The 18,560-nt window shown below is 45.8% G+C and overlaps 3 non-coding genes and 2 pseudogenes across 3 annotated transcripts; 2 read left to right on the top strand and 3 right to left on the bottom strand.

The window, feature by feature from the left end:
* Window positions 1-900: 900 nt before the first annotated feature.
* On the bottom strand, window positions 901-1,019 carry LOC120743493 (annotated as a pseudogene).
* A 2,269-nt stretch (window positions 1,020-3,288) lies between these two features.
* LOC120743495 lies at window positions 3,289-3,407 on the top strand (annotated as a pseudogene).
* An 859-nt stretch (window positions 3,408-4,266) lies between these two features.
* Window positions 4,267-4,385, bottom strand: LOC120743491. The gene has a single exon (XR_005698215.1). It is a non-coding gene; the product is annotated as a 5S ribosomal RNA (ribosomal RNA).
* A 4,107-nt stretch (window positions 4,386-8,492) lies between these two features.
* On the bottom strand, window positions 8,493-8,611 carry LOC120743492. Its single transcript, XR_005698216.1, has one exon. It is a non-coding gene; the product is annotated as a 5S ribosomal RNA (ribosomal RNA).
* A 357-nt stretch (window positions 8,612-8,968) lies between these two features.
* On the top strand, window positions 8,969-9,087 carry LOC120743490. Its single transcript, XR_005698214.1, has one exon. It is a non-coding gene; the product is annotated as a 5S ribosomal RNA (ribosomal RNA).
* Window positions 9,088-18,560: the final 9,473 nt, after the last annotated feature.

Raw genomic sequence — 18,560 nt, 5'->3', positions numbered from 1 at the left:
CGGTGGATTGAGGACTGGGGGAGTGAACGGTATCAGGCGGTGGCGGCGGCCACAAGCCCAGACGGGCTGGTGCCGGTTGGTTTGCCACAGGAAAGCGGTGGCAGAGTTGAGAGCTCTGCCCATTCGGGAAACCGGAACAGAAACATTGATAGGGCGGCGAGACGCCGCCGGGTTTTCCCTTCTTCTAAGGCGGCTAGAGTTGGCTAATGCAGGCACCAGCGCGCAGAGAGCAACAGTACCAGCACAGAGAGCGACAGTACCAGCGGAGACAGCACCAGCGGAAGCCACGAGACGGCTGTGCCGATTTCCAGTTTTAAAGAAGCGGCGGGCGGAGTTGAGAGCTCTGCCCACCCGGGGTAAGTCTCTGACTTATCCCTTTTTTATGAAGTAAACCTGTCTGGAAAGAATAGTGACTGCCGCTTCCTCTCCTTCTTCAGCATATCGGGGCGTGAGTGCGAGAGGGAGGCGAGGACTCCACTGGTTCCTTTGGTTATACCACCTGCTGGATTTCTTAGCTCCCTGGGACTTTTAGGTCATGGCGCAGGCCACTGGACTTTTAATGTTGTGCTTTATTGATTTTTACTGTGTTACCCCTTCGCCAAGGTTGTTTTAATTTATTTTATATTTTTAACTATTTAAATATAATAAATTATATTTTTAATCATACAGTTTTAAATTGTGTGCTTTCCCTTGGCGGCTCCACTGCTCTGCCCGTTTTGAGGAAGGTTTCCTTCCTTTAAAAAACACAAAACACTGTGGAAATAAAATCAGCCTTCCGCATCCGTTACATTTTGCACAAAAGCGAAATGCAATGAGGAGCGTTGTCATGAAGCTTTTCCTCAAGCTGCCTCTACTGAGTGAGCAGCGGCGCCCTCTGCAGTTTGTGTGTGTAAGCGCAAAAGCTTACAGCACCTGGTATTCACAGGCGGTCTCCCATACAATTACTGACCAGGCCCGACTCTGCTTACCTTCCGAGATCAGACAAGATCGGGCGTGTTCAGGGTGGTATGGCCGTAAGCGAGGGAAACCCGCTATAAAAGACCTTTTATACTTGGCAAATGTCACACACTTTAATATATAGGATTGTACTAAGCTTCACATGTTACAGCGAAAACATGCAAACCTTTGTTATGAACTGCAGCTTCAACACTGAGCTGCAAAATTGCTTTTCCTGCGGTAACGTCACCATAATAACACATGTTACTTTCTCACAGCACAGTGTTAAAGTGACAGAGAGCACACAGTGTGTTAGGACCATTTGGAAGTCCAACATTTTTGTGGTTTGGACAATTCAACTTATAGAATAGAATAGAATAGAATTCAACTTTATTGTCATTGCACATGCACAGGTACAGGGCAACGAAATGCAGTTTGCATCCATCCAGAAGTGCTTTAGTGATATAGATATATTACAATATATATTAGCAATAGTATAGATATGTGAGTATATTACAGAAATGGGTCTATTATGGTATGTTATAATGTACACGGTATGAAGTATGTTGTGAATATTCTATAACTATAAGTATGTACAGGCTGTAGTGAGTACAAGCTATGTACAGGCTATGGACAGGATATAAATATGAAAAACTATACAGAATATGAAATAAATAACTTTACAGAAATCTGAGATGTACAGCTATACAGAAATGGGAACTATGCAAGTTGTAAACAGTTGTAGGATTAAAGATTATCGAATGTACAGAATGATTATTTACACAGAGATATACAGTAGTGCAGTTAAGATAAGTGAGGGTGTAGATAATTTCTACAGAGGCTATATAAAGTGCTAGTGGTTGTGAGTGGTGGTTCACTCCATGTTATTATTGTGTGTTTGAGGGTACAGTTGTCCATTGTGGGTGTGTGTATGTTCAGTCCATGAGTTTAACGTGGGTCAGATGTCAGGAGGCAGAGTTCAGGAGTCTGACAGCTGTGGGGAAGAAGCTGTTCCGTTACCTGGTGGTCTTAGTCCGGAGGCTCCTGTGGCGCCTCCCAGAGGGCAGGAGGGTGAAGAGTCCATGTGATGGGTGACTGGGGTCTTTGATGATTTTCCCAGCCCTTTTCAGACACCGCTTCCTGTAGATGTCTTTTATGGCAGGAAGTGGTGCTCCGGCAATGCGCTGGGCAGTTTTCACGACCCTCTGCAATGCCTTCCGGTCCGAGGCAGAGCAGTTCCCGTACCAGACTGTTATACAGTTGGTCAGGATGCTCTCGATGGTGCAACGATATAAGTTCACCAGGATGTCTGAGGACAGGTGGTTCTTCCTCAGAGTCCTCAAGAAGAAGAGGCGCTGGTGAGCCTTCTTGACCAGCTTGGAGCAGTTGGTCGACCAGGTGAGATCCTCGGAGATGTGGACTCCCAGGAACTTGAAGCTGCTCACACGCTCCACAGCCGTCCCCTTAATGTGGATGGGTGGATGTGGGTCAGCATTCCTCCTGTAGTACACGATGAGCTCCTTGGTCTTCTCGGTGTTAAGCAGCAGGTTGTTTGTGTCGCACCACTCAGCCAGACGATCCACCTCCTCCCTGTAGGCGGCCTCATCGTTGTCACTGATGAGGCCAATCACCGTGGTGTCATCTGCAAACTTAATGATGGTGTTGGAACCATCAGCAGGTCTGCAGTCGTGGGTGAAGAGGGAGCAGAGGAAAGGGCTCATCACACAGCCTTGTGGTACACCGGTGTTCATTGTGATGGTAGATGAGCAGTGGTTATCCAGCCGGACATGTTGGGGGCGGTTGGTCAGGAAGTCCAGTAACCATTTGCAGATGAGGGAACTGATGCCCAGGTCTGTCAGTTTCCTGATGAGTTGTGAGGGGTGGATTGTATTGAATGCTGAACTGAAGTCTATAAACAGCATTCTGGCGTAGGTGTTGTTGTTGTCCAGGTGTGAGAGGACAGAGTGCAGTGCGATGGAGACTGCATCCTCTGTGCTCCTGTTCTGGCGGTATGCGAATTGGTGGGGGTCCAGGGTGGGGAGACAGGATTTGAAGTGTGCTAGGACCAGCTGCTCTAAGCACTTAGTGATGATGGGGGTGAGTGCTACTGGGCGGTAGTCATTGAGGCAAGATGGGTTGGAGTTTTTGGGTATCGGGACGATGGAGGTGGATTTGAAGCAGGCCGGTACCACAGCGTGGGCCAAGGACAGATTGAATATGTCTGTGAGCACTCCTGCAAGCTCCCCAGAACACGCTCTGAGAACACGCCCGGACATATACAGGACATAAAAACCTAAGCATGACTGTGTCATCACAGCATGTATAAAGAGGCTGTTTCTGAAGCAGTCTCTCGCTTACGGCCACACCACCCTGAACGCCCCCGATCTCGTCTGATCTCGGAAGCCAAGCTGGGTCTGGCCTGGTCAGTACTTGGATGGGAGGCTGCCTGGGGATACCAGGTGCCGTAAGCTTTTGCACTTCAACACACAAATGACAGTTTAAATATTGAAACGGATCTGAGGCACTCTTTAAGCTCATTTTCGAATAGGATGGTTAGTGAGTCTTGCGCAAAGAGCTCTTCCACTCATGTAGTAATGTCAGATTCTTCAAGCTTTACATCAATATCACTGTACATGCACAGAGCACCTGTAGATGTTTTTGTGCAAACACTCACAATTGTTTATGACGTGAATATTGCAGCATTAAGTATGCATTATAACTGTGCTGTCATGTGCAGCTATTAAAAATAAAAGTAGAAACTAATCAATATCCTTCACTCTAAATTGTTTTTTAAATCCCAATAAATGGGTTAGAGTATCTACATGAACCCCGTTGTCGAGGAAGCCTCTCACTTACGGCCGTACCAGCCTGTTCTCCTCTGATCTCTGAAGCTGAGCAGGGGCGGTCCTGCATAGTAGCGTCACCTTCACCTTGCTCCATGTTAGAAACTCCATGATATCGTGTTCCCTGCTCAGGGTAGCACACTGATGCGCATTTATTCAGTATTCTTCGGGGCCGCAGTCGGCAGCCAATAAGAGTTAAAACTCATTGCACATGAGTGTCAGGTTGACACTGTGCCCGCTGCACGCTACAAGGTTAACAAGTTCCTCACTACTGAGCCCAGACGGACTAGCCGTAGACATTCTCTACATTTACAGAATAAATAAGTTCATATATTTCCTAAATATTTCGTTCCTGTTGTTCTTTTGTTTTGTTTTGTTTTGCACAAAAGCGAAATGCAATGAGGAGCGTTGTCATGAAGCTTTTCCTCAAGCTGCCTCCACTGAGTGAGCAGTGGCACCCTCTGCAGTTTGTGTGTGGAAGTGCAAAAGCTTACAGCACCTGGTACTCCCAGGCGGTCTCCCATCCAAGTACTGACCAGGCTCGACCCTGCTTACCTTCCGAGATCAGACAAGATCGGGCGTGTTCAGGGTGGTATGGCCGTAAGCGAGGGAAATCCGCTATAAAAGACCTTTTATACTTGGCAAATGTCATACACTTTAAAATATAGGATTGTACTAAGCTTCACATGTTACAGCGAAAAGATGCAAACCTTTGTTGTGAACTGCAGCTTCAACACTGAGCTGCAAAAATGCTTTTCCCGCGGTAACGTCACCATAATAACACGTTACTTTCTCACAGCACAGTGTTAAAGTGACAGAGAGCACACAGTGTGTTAGGACCATTTGGAAGTCCAACATTTTTGTGGTTTGGACAATTCAACTTATATACAGGACATAAAAACCTAAGCATGACTGTGTCATCACAGCATGTATAAAGAGGCTGTTTCTGAAGCAGGGGCGGAGTGTGGGGGTGGCTTACTGGGCTTAAGCCCGGGTTGTTTTGTCAGAAGCCCGGGGTCTTTTGGAGTGTAATTTTTTTATAGTTAGATGCCTGGCTGACAACTGTATAAAACAAAAAGTACACACAATATTCGATGCACATAGTGCACACTGTGGGAATTTACGACTGTGCGTGAATCCCCCCTGATATTGGTATGATCCGAGCTCAGGCACTAAGCGACTGAGCGAGGGGCGGGGCAGCTAGTGATGGGCAGATGAAGCTTCATGAAGCACTGAAGCTTTTCATCCAGTTGGTTCACCCCAGCGCAAAGCATCTTGAAGCTTCATTTGCTCTAGTAGGACACCTACTGGACGTAAAAATATTAGTTGGCATGAATTTGAAGAGTGTGGCCTTTTGCACACAGCCTGTAAATGTCAACAACAAAAGGAGTGTGTAAAACATCTATATTGTAGTGATGGCAGTATACTTTGTATACTGGCAGTATGGAAAATGATCATTTGGAAATGCTTAAAATGGAAATGATCATTTACTGTGAGGTGTGGTTGGGGTGTGGCTTAGCCCAAAAGGGTAGTATGCATGTGGGATTTTTTTTTTCCCCTTGGGGGGTAGAAATGACTGAAAGATTAATTGGCTCTGTTTTGAGTTTTGTTCAAAAAAGAATGACTTCATATAGGGAAAAATATATATCACATGTGCAGGACATCTTAAACTAGTTTTTTAATTAAGCAGCAAGGCAGAACAAAATCAGGGCTGTATCAAGACACGAGGACTAAACCCCAATTCAACCAGACCCAGAACTGATCCAGAATTAAAACAGGACTACAACAGTTCAAAATCAGGACTACTTGGGACTTAACCAAGACAGAACCAGAATCAGAACTAGATGATAGTAGCACTAAAAATCATCATAGACTTGCACTACATTTATTTTTTAATTTTACCAAAGTACAATATTTAGATTGAGAAAAGTTTATATAATTATTCAGCCTTGTTGTGCAAACAAGCCTGCAGAACTTAATAAATATAGAATTTGAAAAATAACAAACCTAAAAAGAAACACTAGGTACGAGATACATGAGTACCTATGATACGGTGATACTTTTGGCAAACGACCATTTGACTAACATGTGTGTCTCACCTGCTCTTGTTCCATCTCTGTTCTGTCCTCATTCTCCCACTCCACCATCAGTCTTATTGGCCTCCGGGACCTCACAGGTGTGTCGGGTTCATAATCAAGGAGGGGCGGAGACTTTCCAGGACAAGTCACCGATGAATACCATAAAACCCATAAGAATAAAACAATATTAAAATATTAAAGAAAGTAAAACACAACCAAACATGCACAATAAAAATCTCTTAGGTAACTTGTCCCTCTCCACCCCGTGACATCCCCCCACACTAAAATATTAGCAGTCCCTGCTAAGGCCCAACTTGCGGTCCTGCAACCTTCTTGGAGTCTGGTTTCTTTCTTTTTTGTTCGGCCCCCAAGGAAAAATACAAAGTGCGCCATTCTGTCCAGTTCCACAACAAGCGAACCATTTCGCATCCCATAGCATAGCTACCCGGAAACCATTAGGTCCTAAGCTGCACCTCGCTGCCACTGTGGGGATACTTCCAGGCCTAACCTGGGCTTCGTGCTTCATCCCAAGCACTGCTGCCTAGCAGCAACCCATAACCCCACTTCCCGCAACCCTGCAGCTGACCTCCCATGGCAACCTCGGTCGAAAGTTCCTCATTTACTCTTCTTGTGGGCAACACTCATACCTGCGCACATTATCCATACCCATCTGCTCAGGGGTCCTTGGCTTTGGCTCAAACAATCCATCCTCCATCTTCTTCTTTTGTCTAACCCTTTAAACTTCAAAAATACCGGGGCACCAGAATACACCTACATCATCAAAGTTGCTATTCCCTCAGCTACCCCAACTGCTCTTGACCGGATCCTGTCGACAGCGCCAATTATGTAACGGATGCGGAAGGCTGATTTTATTTCCACAATGTTTTGTGTTTTTTGAAGAAAGGAAACCTTCCTCAAAACGGGCAGAGCAGTGGAGCCGCCAAGGGAAAGCACACGATTTAAAACTGTATGATTAAAAATATAATTTATTATATTTAAATAGTTAAAAATATAAAATAAATTAAAACAACCTTGGCCAAGGGGTAACACAGTAAAAATCAATAAAGCACAACATTAAAAGTCCAGTGGCCTGCGCCACGACCTAAAAGTCCCAGGGAGCTAAGAAATCCAGCAGGTGGTATAACCAAAGGAACCAGCGGAGTCCTCGCCTCCCTCTCGCACTCACGCCCCGATATGCTGAAGAAGGAGAGGAAGCGGCAGTCACTATTCTTTCCAGACAGGTTTACTTCATAAAAAAGGGATAAGTCAGAGACTTACCCCGGGTGGGCAGAGCTCTCAACTCCGCCCGCCGCTTCTTTAAAACTGGAAATCGGCACAGCCGTCTCGTGGCTTCCGCTGGTGCTGTCTCCGCTGGTACTGTCGCTCTCTGTGCTGGTACTGTTGCTCTCTGCGCGCTGGTGCCTCTGCGCGCTGGTGCCTCTGCGCGCTGGTGCCTGCATTAGCCAACTCTAGCCGCCTTAGAAGAAGGGAAAACCCGGCGGCGTCTCGCCGCCCTATCAATGTTTCTGTTCCGGTTTCCCGAATGGGCAGAGCTCTCAACTCTGCCACCGCTTTCCTGTGGCAAACCAACCGGCACCAGCCCGTCTGGGCTTGTGGCCGCCGCCACCGCCTGATACCGTTCACTCTCCCAGTCCTCACTCCACCATCAGTCTTATTGGCCTCCGGGACCTCACAGGTGTGTCGGGTTCATAATCAAGGAGGGGCGGAGACTTTCCAGGACAAGTCACCGATGAATACCATAAAACATGCAATAAAACCCATAAGAATAAAACACTATACAATATTAAAATATTAAAGAAAGTAAAACACAACCAAACATGCACAATAAAAATATCTTAGGTAACTTGTCCCTCTCCACCCCGTGACAAAAACAAAACAAAAGAACAACAGGAACGAAATATTTAGGAAATACACGAACTTATTTATTCTGTAAATGTAGAGAATGTCTACGGCTAGTCCGTCTGGGCTCAGTAGTGAGGAACTTGTTAACCTTGTAGCGTGCAGCGGGCACAGTGTCAACCTGACACTCATGTGCAACGAGTTTTAACTCTTATTGGCTGCCGACTGCGGCCCAGAAGAATACTGAATAAATGCGCATCAGTGTGCTACCCTGAGCAGGGAACACGATATCATGGAGTTTCTAACATGGAGCAAGGTGAAGGTGACGCTACTATGCAGGACCGCCCCTGCTCAGCTTCAGAGATCAGAGGAGAACAGGCTGGTACGGCCGTAAGTGAGAAGCTTCCTCGACAACGGGGTTCATGTAGATACTCTAACCCATTTATTGGGATTTAAAAAACAATTTAGAGTGAAGGATATTGATTAGTTTCTACTTTTATTTTTAATAGCTGCACATGACAGCACAGTTATAATGCATACTTAACGCTGCAATATTCACGTCATAAACAATTGTGAGTGTTTGCACAAAAACATCTACAGGTGCTCTGTGCATGTACAGTGATATTGATGTAACGCTTGAAGAATTTGACATTACTACATGAGTGGAAGAGCTCTTTGCGCAAGACTCACTAACCATCCTATTCGAAAATGAGCTTAAAGAGTGCCTCAGATCCGTTTCAATATTTAAACTGTCATTTGTGTGTTGAAATGCAAAAGCTTACGGCACCTGGTATTCCCAGGAAGTCTCCCATCCAAGTACTGACCAGGCCAGACCCAGCTTGGCTTCCGAGATCAGACGAGATCGGGCGTGTTCAGGGTGGTGTGGCCGTAAGCGAGGGACTGCTTCACAAACAGCCTCTTTATACATGCTGTGATGACACAGTCATGCTTAGGTTTTTATGTCCTGTATATAAGTTGAATTGTCCAAAGCACAAAAATGTTGGACTTCCAAATGGTCCTAACACACTGTGTGCTCTCTGTCACTTTAACACTGTGCTGTGAGAAAGTAACATGTGTTATTATGGTGACGTTACCGCGGGAAAAGCATTTTTGCAGCTCAGTGTTGAAGCTGCAGTTCACAACAAAGGTTTGCATGTTTTCGCTGTAACATGTGAAGCTTAGTACAATCCTATATTTTAAAGTGTGTGACATTTGCAAAGTATAAAAGGTCTTCTGTTGAGGGTTTCCCTCGCTTACGGCCATACCACCCTGAACACGCCCGATCTCGTCTGGTCTCGGAAGCTAAGCAGAGTCGGGCCTGGTCAGTACTTGGATGGGAGACCGCCTGGGAATACCAGGTGCTGTAAGCTTTTGCACTTCCACACACAAACTGCAGAGGGCGCCGCTGCTCACTCAGTGGAGGCAGCTTGAGGAAAAGCTTCATGACAACGCTCCTGATTGCATTTCGCTTTTGTGCAAAACAAAACAAAAGAACAACAGGAACGAAAAATTTAGGAAATACACAAACTTATTTATTCTGTAAATGTAGAGAATGTCTACGGCTAGTCCGTCTGAGCTCAGTAGTGAGGAACTTGTTAACCTTGTAGCGTGCAGCGGGCACAGTGTCAACCTGACACTCTTGTGCAACGAGTTTTAACTCTTATTGGCTGCCGACTGCGGCCCCGAAGAATACTGAATAAATGCGCATCAGTGTGCTACCCTGAGCAGGGAACACGATATCATGGAGTTTCTAACATGGAGCAAGGTGAAGGTGACGCTACTATGCAGGACCGCCCCTGCTCAGCTTCAGAGATCAGAGGAGAACAGGCTGGTACGGCCGTAAGTGAGAAGCTTCCTCGACAACGGGGTTCATGTAGATACTGTAACCCATTTATTGGGATTTAAAAAACAATTTAGAGTGAAAGATATTGATTAGTTTCTACTTTTATTTTTAATAGCTGCACATGACAGCACAGTTATAATGCATACTTAACGCTGCAATATTCATGTCATAAACAATTGTGAGTGTTTGCACAAAAACATCTACAGGTGCTCTGTGCATGTACAATGATATTGATGTAACGCTTGAAGGATTTGACATTACTACATGAGTGGAAGAGCTCTTTGCGCGAGACTCACTAACCATCCTATTCGAAAATGAGCTTAAAGAGTGCCTCAGATCCGTTTCAATATTTAAACTGTCATTTGTGTGTTGAAATGCAAAAGCTTACGGCACCTGGTATCCCCAGGTAGTCTCCCGTCCAAGTACTGACCAGGCCCGACCCAGCTTGGCTTCCGAGATCAGACGAGATCGGGCGTGTTCAGGGTGTTGAGTATTGAGTTGTATTTTTGTTATTGACCAAATACTTATTATCCACCCTGATTTACGAATAAATTCTTTACAAATCCTACCATGTGAATTCATGGATTTCTCTTTCACATTCTGTCTCTCACAGTTGAAGTGTACCTCTGGTGCAAATTACTGACCTCTGTCATCATTTTAAGTGGGGGAACTTGCACAATCGGTGGCTGACTAAATACTTTTTTGCCCCACTGTATCTGGAATAACCCTGACATATTACAAAACAATAATATGATTAATTTCCCAGAATGGAGTTGTAAAGGAATTAAATACTTAGAACATATATTAGAGGGAACAGAATTTATCCCATTTGACAGACTAGTTGCACAATATGGGATCAACAAGAAAAGATTTTTAGAATATCAAAAATTTAATCCATAATAAAAAAGAAATTTAACCTCAGTCAAGTTGAATTACAAACACCACCAAGTGCGGCACATTTCCTTACTCTTAAATCCCCCAAATTATTATCTAAAATATACAGAACACTTTCTACAGTGGGGCAAAAAAGTATTTAGTCAGCCACCGATTGTGCAAGTTGCCCCACCTAAAATGATGACAGAGGTCAGTAATTTGCACCAGAGGTACACTTCAACTGTGAGAGACAGAATGTGAAAAAAAAATCCATGAATCCACATGGTAGGATTTGTAAAGAATTTATTCGTAAATCAGGGTGGAAAATAAGTATTTGGTCAATAACAAAAATACAACTCAATACTTTGTAACATAACCTTTGTTGGCAATAACAGAGGTCAAACGTTTACTATAGGTCTTTACCAGGTTTGCACACACAGTAGCTGGTATTTTGGCCCATTCCTCCATGCAGACCTTCTCGAGAGCAGTGATGTTTTGGGGCTGTCGCCGAGCAACACGGACTTTCAACTCCCGCCACAGATTTTCTATGGGGTTGAGGTCTGGAGACTGGCTCGGCCACTCCAGGACTTTCAAATGCTTCTTACGGAGCCACTCCTTTGTTGCCCGGGCGGTGTGTTTTGGATCATTGTCATGTTGGAAGACCCAGCCTCGTTTCATCTTCAAAGTTCTCACTGATGGAAGGAGGTTTTGGCTCAAAATCTCACGATACATGGCCCCATTCATTCTGTCCTTAACACGGATCAGTCGTCCTGTCCCCTTGGCAGAAAAACAGCCCCATAGCATGATGTTTCCACCCCCATGCTTCACAGTAGGTATGGTGTTCTTGGGATGCAACTCAGTATTCTTCGTCCTCCAAACACGACGAGTTGAGTTTATACCAAAAAGTTCTACTTTGGTTTCATCTGACCACATGACATTCTCCCAATCCTCTGCTGTATCATCCATGTGCTCTCTGGCAAACTTCAGACGGGCCTGGACATGCACTGGCTTCAGCAGCGAACACGTCTGGCACTGCGGGATTTGATTCCCTGCCGTTGTAGTGTGTTACTGATGGTGACCTTTGTTACTTTGGTCCCAGCTCTCTGCAGGTCATTCACCAGGTCCCCCCGTGTGGTTCTGGGATCTTTGCTCACCGTTCTCATGATCATTTTGACCCCACGGGATGAGATCTTGCATGGAGCCCCAGATCGAGGGAGATTATCAGTGGTCTTGTATGTCTTCCATTTTCTGATGATTGCTCCCACAGTTGATTTTTTCACACCAAGCTGCTTGCCTATTGTAGATTCACTCTTCCCAGTCTGGTGCAGGTCTACAATACTTTTCCTGGTGTCCTTCGAAAGCTCTTTGGTCTTGGCCATGGCGGAGTTTGGAGTCTGACTGTTTGAGGCTGTGGACAGGTGTCTTTTATACAGATGATGAGTTCAAACAGGTGCCATTCATACAGGTAACGAGTGGGGGACAGAAAAGCTTCTTACAGAAGACGTTACAGGTCTGTGAGAGCCAGAGATTTTCCTTGTTTGAGGTGACCAAATACTTATTTTCCACCCTAATTTACGAATAAATTCTTTACAAATCCTACCATGTGGATTCATGGATTTTTTTTCACATTCTGTCTCTCACAGTTGAAGTGTACCTCTGGTGCAAATTACTGACCTCTGTCATCATTTTAAGTGGGGGAACTTGCACAATCGGTGGCTGACTAAATACTTTTTTGCCCCACTGTAAATTAGATGAATCAATATCCCTTCCTATTGCAAAGTGGGAAGCAGATTTATCAGTCAGTTTAGACCAAAACGTCTGGTCTCAGGTATGCTTAAAAACCTTTAAATTGATTAAAAATCCCAGTCTGCAATTAATACAATACAAAATACTACATAGAGTGCACTATACAGGTCATCGGATGTTCAAGATGGGCTTTACATCTTCCAACAACTGCTCACACTGTCAAGGCAATACACCAGACAATTACATTCACGCTCTTTGGTTCTGTCCACCAGTGCAGAAGTTTTGGCGCGAGATATGTGAAGACTTATCAAAGTGTCTGAAATGTAACATTCCAACTTCCCCCTTAGTGTGTTTGTTGGGCAGCTTAGATAATGTCACTTCAGAAAAGAATATAGCCCATATGGTTTTCACTGCCCTATGCATAGCCAAGAAAACTGTCCTCATGAACTGGAAAAATAAAAATAATCTTAATTCTAACCAATATAGAAATTATCTACTAGATTACATTAGTCTTGATACAGCCTCTGCCACCACATCAGATCAATTGCTCTGGGCTCCTTTGATCAGCTTCATCACCTAGTGGGGGTGGGGGGTCATAGTTTGGTCCCGCCTTCAATGTTGTGATTGGTGTGGGGGTAGGGACAGGCTTAGGGCGTCGGGGGGTTCCCTGGAGGCATCTTCCTTGGGGGGCTCAACCAGGGGTAGCGGTCATGTCCGGTGTGGGGCTCTTTTCTGACTGTTTCCTCGTGGCTGCGTGCAGCGGGGCTAGGGGAGGGTCTGTGCTGACGGACGTGGGTTACTGACCTGGTAGCCTGTCTGCCCCTGGGTGGGTCTGGGAAGGGTGTGAGGTTCTGGGGGCGCTCAGTCTCTGGATTGGGGCCCGGGCCGGGCCTCGGGGCCTTGGGTCCTGGTTTGTGTGTTGCCGGGGTTGTGGGCGGGTGGGTGCATGGGGGCCCATCCCTGGCGCATGGTGCCGCCGGTGTGTCGAGCCACCTGGGGGGCTCTTCAACTGGTGGGGGAGATTGTCACACCTTGCAGGAGCTTTCCTCTCCTCAGGAACTCTCTGCAGGAGGGGGAGATACAGGAGAGGTGGAGGAAGATCTCAGCCTGGGCGTCTATCGTCTCATGTAATCTGGAAGATGAGTGGATGGGAGGGTGGGTGCAGTTTTCTCTGTGGTGGGGTTGGGTGGACTGTCCCGGGCTTTGTGGGGCCGGGGGGCGCTGCTGCGCTGGGCCCCGGTCTGGATGGGCCTGGGCCCCCTTTCCCTGGCGGGTCGCGGAGTATGGGAGTGCCTACTGGGGTCAGCGGGGGAGCTGGCCCCAGGGAGGGGTCACCTGCCACTCCCTTCCTTCCCTCCCCAACTCCAGCTGCCTCCCTCTTCCCGCTCCACCACAACCACCCACACATGCAGGGCCTTGGAGTAGGGGTATGTCACCAGGGTGCAGAGGAGGCTACCCCCCCCCCCCCCCCCCCCTCTGTCCCCTTCTGGCTGCCTCTGCCTCAATTTTATCCCACAACTTAGACATTCACATTACTCACACCCTCATTACACATACATATAGGATCTTGGGGGTGGGCATGATACACGGAGTCCAAGTTACCATCAGGGTGTACACCTCACCCCTGGCGTCGTTGCCCACCTCTCAATTTTAAATACACGTAGACATTGAGGGCTAGCAGGAGGGACTATGCGCTTACCTGCTGCTCTCTGGCAGGTAGCTCCATGCCCTCCTGGGTTTTAATTGCACCTTAGAACTAGGGATGGCACGATACCACTTTTTTATGTCCGATACCGATACCGATATCATAAATTTGGATATAAATCCGATATATCTATTTTTTAAACTGTTTTTGTATAAGTTCAAAGTCAAATTTAAAAAGACAAAACACTAAAGCTATTCTCTTATACTTGCATGCAAGAAAAAGACTGCACCCAAAATATTGCTCACTTCAACAATGCATATCTCTTTATTTAAACTTTAGCACTGTTTAGCTGTCACCACTATCAAAATATCCATCCTGAAAGTGCGCAACATAATGCAGAACTTTAAATGTCGAAGTATTTAAAGTAACATTCATCAAAATAAAAGTGCAACATTATGCAGAACTTTAAATCTCGAAGTATTTAAAGTAACATTCATCAAAATAAAAGTGCAACATTATGCAGAACTTTAAATGTCGAAGTATTTAAAGTAACATTCATCAAAATAAAAGTGCAACATTATGCAGAACTTTAAATCTTGAAGTATTTAAAGTAAAATTCAAGTAAATAAAAGTGCAACTTTATACAAATTTCAAAACCCCTTTGGTACTGAAAAAAGGTGCAATTTTAGCAGAGCAAACAACATTCTTGTAATATTGCAGTTGTAACTTTTTTTTTCACTTTAACATGAGAGGTAGGTTCTTCTTCAGAAAGATCAACATTTCAACCTTCTCAGCTGTCAGCCTGCTTCTCCTTTCATTAATGATAATGGAGGCTGTACTGAAGAGTCTCTCACTCTCAATACTTGTGGTAGGTGCACAGAGAAATTTAGCTGCTGTAGAAACCAGAGTGGGAAATCTAAGTTTGTTGGCTTGCCAGTACAGCAGTGGATTATCTGAGCGTTGAATGGTTGGCTCACTAAGGTAAGTTTGCACTTCAATACGTGCACTTGTCGTGGCTAACTGAGGAACAGGATCTTGAGTGTTTTCCTTCAGGATTTCATCAAAAACACTTTCAAGTCTGCTTTGGCTGGACGATTCCACCCGTGGAGTCTTCTTTGCTGGCTCCAAGACTGCTTATGTCCCCTCTGCTGGCTCTGAGGAGTTTAATGTAGTTCTCAAAAACTCCATCTTCCTCACCTCTGCCATCAAAGCATCCGTAGCTTGTTTTGAGGTTTCTACACTCGTGAAGTACCTGAAATGAAAAAAGTCCAAACTTGAATATTAAACAATCATTAAATTTATCATTAGTAGCATTCAGCAGTGTGATTAAACTATCATTCCTCATTCTTGCTTTTTATTCCATGCCCATTATAAAGACCTCAACATACTTTGCTGTACTACTCTGAATCAGACAATACATGTTATAATGCGCAATCGTGGTGTCCTGACTGAATGACAAGTCTATCACAACTAATCTAGAATGTCCTCACCATTTTCTGACACACTCTCTCTAATGCACTATCACTTACACACACACACACACACACACACACACACACACACACACACACACACACACACAACAAGTTGATCTGTTAAAATAACATAAGTGAAGCCTTACATACCTGTCTTTATATCTTGGATCCAGCAGTGTTGCAACTGTGTATAGTGGCTCGGATTCCACGTCTCTGAAGCGTCTGTTAACTGCTTCGAGAAGAGTGCCTTTCATTTTCTTTATTCCATCGTCGGCCTCGTTTTCTCGGGAGAGCACGCGCTTAAGGACGCAGACAATAGGGATGACATCAGATGCAGATGAGGATGATGCGCTTACCTCCTTTGTTAACTCCTCAAAGGGAGCTAGAGCTGTCAGGACCTTTTCCAGTAACCCCCACTGCTGTGCACTAAGTGTGGCAGGCAGATCATACTCTGCAGAATATGCACACAAGGCTCGCTTCTGTTCTGTGAGGGTCATATAATATGTGCTATTCCATCTTGTTCGCACATCTTGTATCAGACGTTTGGGTGACATGTTCAGCTCCATTTGAATGTCCTCCAAACGCGAATATGCCTGTCGTGAGTGTTTGAAGTGACCCACTATTTTTCTGCCCACTGTCACAGCATCACATACACCACGTTGTGCAAGCAGTCCCTCATTCACCACAAGTTGCAAAGTGTGCGCGAAGCATCCCAAACTTGCAACACCTAGCCGGTCCATTGCCTTTTTTATATTGCTGGCATTGTCTCGCAAAACAACGTGGACTTTATTCTTCGGAATTTTCCACGCATTTAACATTTCCTCTATAGCTGCAGCGATGGACTCTCCTGTGTGTGAACCACGAAACTCTTTGGCCTGCAACACTGCTTTTTGCATTGTAAAACTCGAGTCTATCCAGTGTACAGTCAAGCTTAGCAGGGACAACGGACAAACATCCGAGCTCCAGATATCAGTCGTCATGCTTAACGTGGGAATTATTTCCAAACTTTCGGAGATGAACTTGCGCACCTGTTTGTACTTGCCTGGGATAGCTTCCTCCGAGATGAAATGCCGGTTTGGCAGCATGTAGCGAGGCTCTAAATGCTCAATTAAGCGTCGAAAACCATCATTTTCCACAACGGAAAGGGGCTGGTCATCAAGCACAACAAATTCAACTATTTTCTCCGTTATCAGCTTCGCTCTATTGCTTTCCGGAGGGAATTTCTCACGTCTCTGAATATTTTCCAAAAGCGTTTGTTGATATGGTACACTTTTCTGCTTAGCTTTGGAGGCCAGGCTAAATTCCGCGTACTCCTTTGCGTGGTGTTTCTGTAAGTGTTTAATCATGTTTGTGGTGTTAAAATTCCCCACACTGCTACCACCCTGCGAAACACTTGCATCGCATAAGTTGCATTCGGCAGTCTTGCTTTTTTCGTCTTTTAGTTTGAAATAAATCCACACTGCTGACATGATGGCTATGAGCTCTCCCACACGATAACCGCTCGATCACGTGACGCATACTGCTCTGACGTGCTAAGGTCATGACCTGGGTTATACCATGTTAGCGAGTTTTTGAGGTGCTTTTGTGATATTCACTGGATCGGATAAAAAATTTTAAATTTCTCTCCGATATCCGATCCAGTAATTTACGTCAATATCGGACCGATACCGATACTGAATATCGGATCGGTCCATCTCTACTTAGAACACACATGCATCAACACTACAATGAGCGGGTGGAGGGAGGTTTGGAGTCTTCTCTCACCCCTGTTCCCTGCGGCCTGCTGGAGCGGGGGGGCTAGGAGGAGGAGTTGGCCGTCCGGCTGCGGTCTGGGGTGTGGGGCCTCCCTGCTGCTGCGGAGTCGGGGCGGTCTGCCTCTCCCCACCGCAGGGAAAAGGGTAACACCACCTGGGTCTGGGTGCAGTTCCCCCCTCCAGGGGCAAGGGTTCCTAGACCCGGTTCGTAGAGTACGCTTGGGGAGTGTGACCGTGTGTACAGCGTCTCTTTATGTCTGTCTCCATGTTGGTTGAGTGTGGAGTAAGTGCATATGAGAGCATGAGGGTGGGAATGGATGTTTGTATCTGTGTGTGCCTGTATGTCTGTGTCTATATGTCAGGTTGGGTATCAGACGCCACCTCTCTGGGGACATCTCAGGCCCTCTAAGGTTTGGAGGCCTATCTCCACCCACCACCACTTCCCCTGCCAGTGGCGGACTCCCTCAGGTGTCGGTGCGTTGGTGGTTCTTTGTGTCCGGGGATGGGCGTCCAGGTACACACCGGCTCACTCCTTGGCGGCCGCTTATTGGGGCCTGAAGCCTGGGGCTCGCTCGGGCCACTTCGGAGGTGGGGTGCCCCCGGCCTCTCGGCCTGGGGCTCGGTCACTCAGGCACAGCTGGCTGCCAGCGGAGCTCACGGGCGCGTCACTGCAACTCCCCCTGGCTTCTGCTCCGCGGCTGCTGAATGAGCCCTCATCTGGGACTCTCCTCAGCTCTTACTGGGACAGTGGCGCGGCTGCCCCTCTGTGGGTCTTCCTTGGTCTCTTGTGTTCTGGGGGCCTCTGGATGTCTGGAGTTTTGATCTCCTCCATACCTGCTTCATACCATAGAGGACAGGGCTGTGGCTCCCCACACTCCCTAGCAGATCATTACATGGAGAAACCTTTGGAATGCAAGCATGCTGATCCACACAGGTATGCACACAGGTGTACACATGGGTATTCACAGACGTGGACTACAGCTTTCTTGGCTGCGGCCTCAAAGCACATTGTGCGCTGTCTATCTTGCGTGCTGCACAATATCGTTTATTATTTAGTAACTATTGATATCTACTGCTAGCTAGTTCATTGTGATGGTGCTTTTTTTTTCTTATTATGTTGCTCTTTGTTGTTTGCTTTCTCTTCTGTTTTTTTTTCTCCATACAGGTGACCCAGGTGTTTTTTTTTTTTTTTTGTTTGTTTGTTTTTTTTTCTCTCTTCTCCCCCTTCTCACCGTCTCTTCTCCCCTTTGGTTTTCTTTCTCTCCCTCTCTTTCTTTCATTCTTTCTCCCTGTCCTATCCCCCAGTCATGTCTGTCCCGTTTGTAGCAACTGAAAATAAAATAAATTCATAATTATAATAAAGGTCAATCAAATGGACCAATATGGCAAGGCCATGATGATCCACTTGGTAAAATAAATCCGCTTGGCATCTTTCTTGGCCTTAAGACAGCAATTCTGATGGCTATAGATCCAAACGGGACAAAAAAAAAAACAAACAAAAAAAAAC

This window comes from Simochromis diagramma, unplaced genomic scaffold, assembly GCF_900408965.1.
Source record: "Simochromis diagramma unplaced genomic scaffold, fSimDia1.1 OVJJ01000112.1, whole genome shotgun sequence".
In the NCBI taxonomy this organism is placed as follows: domain Eukaryota; kingdom Metazoa; phylum Chordata; class Actinopteri; order Cichliformes; family Cichlidae; genus Simochromis; species Simochromis diagramma.
The sequence above is the reverse complement of the archived record's forward strand: the minus strand, read 5'-3'. Positions and strand labels throughout refer to the sequence as shown.